This window comes from Halichoerus grypus, chromosome X (genome assembly GCF_964656455.1).
Source record: "Halichoerus grypus chromosome X, mHalGry1.hap1.1, whole genome shotgun sequence".
In the NCBI taxonomy this organism is placed as follows: Eukaryota; Metazoa; Chordata; class Mammalia; order Carnivora; family Phocidae; genus Halichoerus; species Halichoerus grypus.
In genome coordinates, this window is record NC_135727.1 from 46,038,639 (window position 1) to 46,045,893 (window position 7,255).

At 42.5% G+C, this 7,255-nt stretch overlaps 1 pseudogene; it reads right to left on the bottom strand.

Moving 5' to 3' along the window:
• Positions 1–2,406: 2,406 nt before the first annotated feature.
• On the bottom strand, positions 2,407–3,670 carry LOC118530522 (aspartate aminotransferase, mitochondrial pseudogene; annotated as a pseudogene).
• Between the last annotated feature and the right edge of the window lie 3,585 nt (positions 3,671–7,255).

Genomic DNA, 7,255 nt, shown 5'->3' on the forward strand with positions numbered 1-7,255 from the left:
CTCAGGATACACATCCCTTATCAGATATGATTTGCAAATATTTTCTCTGATTCTGTGGGTTGTCTTTCCACTGTATTGGTAGTTTCCTTTGATGCAAAAAATTTTATATTTTGATGAAGTACAATTGATCTATTTTTTCTTTTTTATTTTGTGCTTTTGCATTATATTTCAGAATCTGTTGCCTAATTCAAGGTCACAAAGAATTTACCCCTATATTTTAAGATTTTTTTTTTAAAGTAAGCTATATGCCCAATATGGGGCTTGAACTCACGACCCTGAGATCAAGAGTTGCATGTTCTACTGACTGAGCCAGCCAGGCACCCCTCTTTTAAGTTTTTGTTTTTGTTTTGTTTTTGTTTTTGTTTTTTTTTGTCTGCAGTGATTTTAACAGAGAAATCAAGCTGCAATATGTCTATATGATTAGAACAGATGGTGGTTATCTTTCCAAAAGGTGAAGTGTGAGCCCAGTTGCCAGCACACAAAGGTTAAAACCAAAGCCCAGATATCCTCTTTCCTGGTTCTGCCCTGCATCACCAGCTCATGATGTGAGATGAGAGACTACACAACCTCACTGAATGAAGTAAGAAGTCCAACTGGGCAGAGGCAACATCCTGACAGAAAAAATTAAATGATCATTGAAAAGGATGCTGAAATTAAGTTCAGTTACCTACTCTCTGATTCTTTGATGAGGAAGGTGAGGATATTGGATGGACAGTAAATTATATTCTTCATTCTTCAAGTAAGTAAATCCTATAGGATGGGGTTGATGGTCAATCAAGCAGTAGAATAGAATGAAAACCTACGCTAGTTATAGATCTCTGTGCCTAAAGAAAAGAACAGCAGTGATAAAGGAGTAGAGAGGAACATTAAAATGCCTGAAAGTATTAAAAAGAAGAGCTTTTTTTTCTTAAATAAGACAGGAAACAGCATCTTTTATTTTCCTCACTGCAGTGGCAGCAGACTTGTTAGTTTTCATGAAACATGATTTCTGAAACAAGGTCTGTTGAGACACTTCTCAAAAGAAGACATGTAAATGGCTAACAGACACATGAAAAAATGTTCAACATCATTAGCCATCAGGGAAATTCAAATCAAAACCACACTGAGATACCACCTTACACCAGTTAGAATGGCAAAAATTGACAAGGCAAGAAACAACAAATGTTGGAGAGGTTGTGGAGAAAGGGGAACCCTCTTACACTGTTGGTGGGAATGCAAGTTGGTACAACCACTTTGGAAAACAGTGTGGAGGTTCCTCAAAAAATTAAATATAGAGCTAACCTATGACCCAACAATTGCACTACTGGGTATTTACCCCAAAGATAGATGTAGTGAAAAGAAGGGCCATTTGCACTCCAATGTTCATAGCAGCAATGTCCGCAATAGCTAAACTGTGGAAAGAGCTGAGATGCCCTTCAATAGACGAATGGATAAAGATATATATATCTATATATATCTATATATATCTATATATATATATATACAATGGAATATTACTCAGCCATCAGAAAGGTTGAATACCCAACTTTTACATCAACATGGATGGGACTGGAGGAAACTATGCTAAGTGAAATAAGTAAAGCAGAGAAAGTCAATTATCATATGGTTTCACTTATTTGTGGAACATAAGGAATAGCATGGAGGACATTAGGAGAAGGAAGGGAAAAATGAAGGGGGGGATCTGAGGGGGAGACGAACCATGAGAGACTATGGACTCTGAGAAACAAACTGAGAGTTTTAGAGGGGAGAGGGGTGGGGGGATGGGTTAGCCCAGTGATGGGTATTCAGGAGGGCACATACTGCATGGAGCACTGGATGTTATATGCAAACAATGAATCATAGAACACTACATCAAAAGCTAATGATGTACTGTATGGTGACTAACATAATAAAAAAACAAAAACAAAGAAAAACAAGGTCTATTGATAAGCTTGTTCAATCACAGGAGGACAAACATGAGGCTGACTGCTAATATTAGAACTAGGTCTTCCCACAAAGCCTCTTGTAGGTGCTATTCTCATGCTGGATCTGCAGAGGTGCCCCCAGCACCATAAGGTGCTTCAGTTAAAGCTTCTGAAATATTGATTGCAATGGCATGATTGACAGGTTTTTTGGGGGACTATGTCTTTCTTGTACACATAAACTGTTTTGGAACAGCTGGAGTTAAAGATGAGCAGGAGTTTGGTTTTGAGAGACAAAGTTTCAGACACCAGCCACAGATGCCTCTGCCCTATTTCACTACATGTTCTTTTCTGAGAAACACATTCAATGGTTGAGTGTTGAGTACTGTGGTTGAAAGAAATGACCTGCTCACCACCATCTACCTTCCTTCTCCCTCCATGTGAATCTCACAACAGCAGATGCTGTAGACAAGAAGGTTTTCTGTGTTCCCTTTCACCAGGGAAATTACTTGGTGACCTGGTGAATGGCATGGGCAAGATAGCCCACATTGTCCAAGGTGACCCCTGCCATAGAGATGTGGCCATCCTTTGTCATGTAGATGGAGAACTCTTTGGTCAGCCTCTCCGCCTGTTCAGGTTTAGTCCTGTGAAACAAAACATGCCAATCTGGTCTGTGATGTGCTGTAAGTAGTATGGGGAGCCCTCCTTCTTGAGGTTGGAGACCAGTTGAGTCCACATGCTAATGATGTGGTGGTCCATGCCTTTTACTTCCTGCAACCATTGTATTCACAGGTCAGGGCTGGTCAGGATGGTCAAGGCAATCCAGGCCCCACCTATTGGAGGGTTTAAATACATGGAACAGATGAAGATCTTCAACTGTGACTCCACTCTTTTGGCTTCATCAGTATCTTTGCAGACCACAGTGAAGGTTCCCACATGCTCACTGTATAAGCCCATGTTCTTGGCATAGGATTGGCAGAGACAAACATTAATGCCTTGTTCAATGAAAATGAAGTGGCATATAGCCCACACATCCTTGTTGTCATCACCACTGGCAAAACCTTGGTAGGCCATGCCAAAGAATGCAAAAAGATTGTTTTTGCTCAGGGAGGTCCATTCCTGTGGGATTGTGGACACACACATGCAGAAGAACATTTTGCTGTAGCATTTTTGAAATATCCTCATAGTGCCTATGAAGTCACAGCTGCATGTCTTGGGGTCTTAGTATCAATAACCATGTAGCTGCATGCCAGTGTCCCTGAAGATGGGTGTATGATTCCCCTAGGATGTGTTGGGCAGAAAGACATCTCAGTTAAACTTAAAAAATCTTTGCAATAAACTGTCTCCAATCCTCAAGGTCCTGGTTGCAGAAATGGTCTGCATAGTGACATACTGGCTACTTTTCAACACTTCATTGTTCTCACCCAGGGCTAGTTCTGCAGATGCCTTACAAAATTCAGCAAGTCCCACAATGGGCAGGTATTCTTTGTCCAAATTTTTTGCAGCAATCTTGGCCTTTGCCTTCCAGACACTAGGGAGCACATAAGGCTTTCCATTATCATCATGGTAGGCACCAAATTCCAGATTCTTTTTTTTTTTCCTCTGGTGTCTCTCTTAAAGGCTTCTGTGACTCCCAGGATGGGCTCTGGGGGCCCCATCTCCACATGGCTCCACCAGGAGCTGTCTCTGGTGGGAGTCATGGCAGTGAGGCCTGGGTGGAAAGCAGTGGCTACCCAAGACAGGATTTGGCTGGAGTGCAGGAGGGCCATGGTGGGTGGTGAGAAGGCAGAAGGTAGCTACAGGATGGAGCAGCAGGCACAGACACCTTTTTAAAGATTTTTATAGTAATTTATGTTTGTATATGGTGTGAGATAGGGGTACAAATTAATTCTTTTGTAAGTGGATATCCAGTTGTTCCTTAATGAGTTGTTGAAAACACTATTCTTTATTCTGAATATTTATGGCACTCTGGTTGAAAATAAATTGTCCATAAAGGTGAGGGTGTGTGTGTGTGTGTGTGTGTGTGTATGTGTGTGTGTGTGTGTACTTTAATTCTATTACATTAATCTGTATGATATCTTTAAGTCAGTACCATATTGTATTGATAACTTTAGCTTAGTAGTAAGTTTTGAAATAGGGAATTATGAGTCTTCCAACTAAGTTCTTCAAGAACATTTTGTCTATTCTGTGTCCATTGCATTTTCATATGAATTTTAGGATTAACTCATCAATTTCTATAAAGAAACAAGCTGGGATTTTTATATGGATTGCACTGAATCTGTATATTACTTTAGGGTATATTGCCATCTTAACAATATTAAGTCTTCTGATTCAGGAGCATGGGATTCTTTCTACTTATTTAGGCCTCTTAAAATTTACTTCAACAATGTTTTGCAGATTTTGGAGTATACATTTTTTATTTCTTTTGTTAAATTTGATTCCTAAGTATGTTATTTAAATTTTTTATTGAAATATTGTTGACACACAATGTTACAGTAGTTTCAGGTGTACAACATAGTGATTTGACAAATCTATACATTATGCTATACTCACCATAAATGTAGCTACCATCTGTCACCATACAATGCTATTATAATACATTGACTATATTTCCTATGCTGTACCTTTTATCCCTGTGACTTATTCATTCCACAACTGGAAGCCTGTACCTCCCACTCCCCTTCACCCATTTTGACCACCTCCCCACCCCCCTCCCTACCATCAATTTGTTCTCTGTATTTATGGTTCTGTTTCCTAAGTATGTTATTTTCAATGTTATTATAAATGGAACTGTTGACTTAATTTCATTTTCTGACTGTTCATTACTGGTGCATAGTAATAAAATGTATTTTTTATATTGATTTTGTATCCAGAAACAATGTTGAATTTGTTTATTAATTCTAATAGTTTTTTGGTAGTTTTCTTAGGATTTTACATACACATGCTCATGTCATCTGAACATTATATTGTTTTAAAATTACATATATCACAATAAAATTAATATATATTTTTCATGAACTTACTTTTTTGGAAGCACAACATCCAAATAGTTATTTTGTACAAATTAACTGCAAGTTCCTATTATTTACTCCTTCACTCCTTCATTCCTCCCAGCTCCCTCCTATACTTTGAGACTCTAAACACTCACTTCTGAGACCACTGGAGGTTTGTCCCAGACTGAATGGAGAAAGCCTGCATCATTTCCCACTGATTCTGGGAGAAGGTTAGGCATGCAGCTTGCGGAGGGTGAGGGCACTGGAATGGAGAAGGTGCTCTGAGTTTCTTTGGTCCTGGCATTCCCCACAATCAGTTCATCATTCACAATGCACAGACTAGAAGAAAGTTGGACCCTTAGACAACTGGAGAAATGGACAAGCCCACCCCCAACAACCATCCTGCTCCCATTGCCACTTGGCAACCAAATTCCTTCCATACCCCTACTGTGCCTGATCCCTGGATTCCTTGGCTGGTACCTCTGGCCTCCCCACAGCACCCACTTTTGAAGGATTGTCTACCAGCTTCACTAGATTTGTAGATTTAATTCTAATGTATTTGCCCTTTACAGAGGCACAAGGAATGGACACTCCAATCCCCATTTTCAGAGTAAGACAGTGAGTCACTGAGGTGTTATAACCTGACCAATGTCACTCAGCTAGCTAGTGAGTGTTGAGGTCAGGAAAAGAATCTGGTATTCTGACTCCAGAGTCCACACTCTTAACCACTAACCTAGACCTCTCCTTAGGTCTACCTGCTGGCTTTCCACTGACGAAACCTCTAGGCTGTACCACTACATTCCTACACCATTGTCCTCAGGCTGGGATGGGTGTTTGTTCCCATTTTGCACCCACAACACAGCACTTACCTGGAATTGCTGTCAGAAGTCAAAATGAAGATCAAGGTGAAAGCATGGACAGAACCTGGAGAATATCCTTCCATTTCAATGACAACAAACAGCAATATCCCCTTAGAGTTGTACATATTTTTCACACAAGCAGGATTCCCCTTTCAAGGACTTACTTGATAGTCTTGCAGTACCCTGATGGGAGCCAGACAGGGACAATTTTTCACTGGGAGATAGGAGGGGGCTTCAAGGACTGAGAGGGTAACAATAGGGATAATCAACTCCCAGGGGTAGGACCCCCAACATGTATCAGATCCTCTGACAAATACATGTTCACTTGATTCATTTTTAAAGCAGCCCAAGATAAGGGTATTACTAGCTTGTTTTGCAAATGAGGAAACTGAAAGGTTAGATAATCGGCCCAAGGTCACAGAGTAAGGAATTGAGATGAGAGCTATAAAATGCCACAGCCTGTGCCTCTAACATGTAAGCTGTGTTGGGTCAGAAAGGCATGGATGTATGTCAGACCAGGATAGTCTGGGGGCAAGGCGGGGATGGGAGAACACAAAGGGAATCAAAAGGAAAGGGAAGGGAATCAAAAGGGAAGGGAAGGGAATCAAAAGGGAAGGGAAGGGAAGGGAAGGGAAGGGAAGAGCTGTGACCCAGCCACAGGGGCGGGAGACCTACCCCAGAAGGAGTAGAGGGTCAAGCCCCAGGTCAGCATGGGGCTGAGGGTCTGTGGCCCCCTCTTATGATCACCGCCTTCCCTCCTGATGGCCCCAGCACACCTGTGCTTCTCTCAGTCTGTTCCTAGCCTGAGGGATTATAGTTGTGTCGGGCTACCCAGGGCTTCTCTGAAGGACCAGTCAGGTTGATGTGATGTGTGGAAGGAAGAGAGGGGGAAGTGCCTCTGAGAGGCCTGTCCTCTCTCCTCAAGCACCTCTGCCCTCTGCCTTCCATTCCTGCCTCAGAAAGCCCTCTGCTCACTGGCAGTCACCCACTTCTGGCCCCCTGATTCAGGGAAGCCTGGTTTCTCCCAAGGAGGGCCTAGCTCCTGACATTGGGCCAGAGGAACAGGATCTTGAGGAAGAGCCCCCCCAGGACCTCAGCCCTCAGCATGGGGCAGGAAAGCCACCGTGGCAGCCTGGAATTAGAAAGGGGACCCAATTGTTTCAAGGGAAAGAAGGCTCCTCTTGGGGTGAGGGAATCCCCATCTCAGCAGGGAGTAGGAAGACCTGTCTCAGCATGAGGTCCTGGCTGGAGGACCCTTGGCAGTTCAGTTCATAGCATCTGGCTCAAAGTGGTCACTTCTAGTCCTGGAGAGGAGGACTCCTGCTTCCTGGAGCATTCTCATGGGAAGGAATGCTAGAGACAGCTGGGTGCAGAGTGGAGAAACAGAGCCCAGACCTGGAGAACAAGTGAGCAGGTCATAGGAAGGAAAAGACTTCTAAGCACAGGTCAGGGACACAGAGAGAGGAGAGAGGGGGCCTATAGTCCTCCTAGAGGTGGCAAT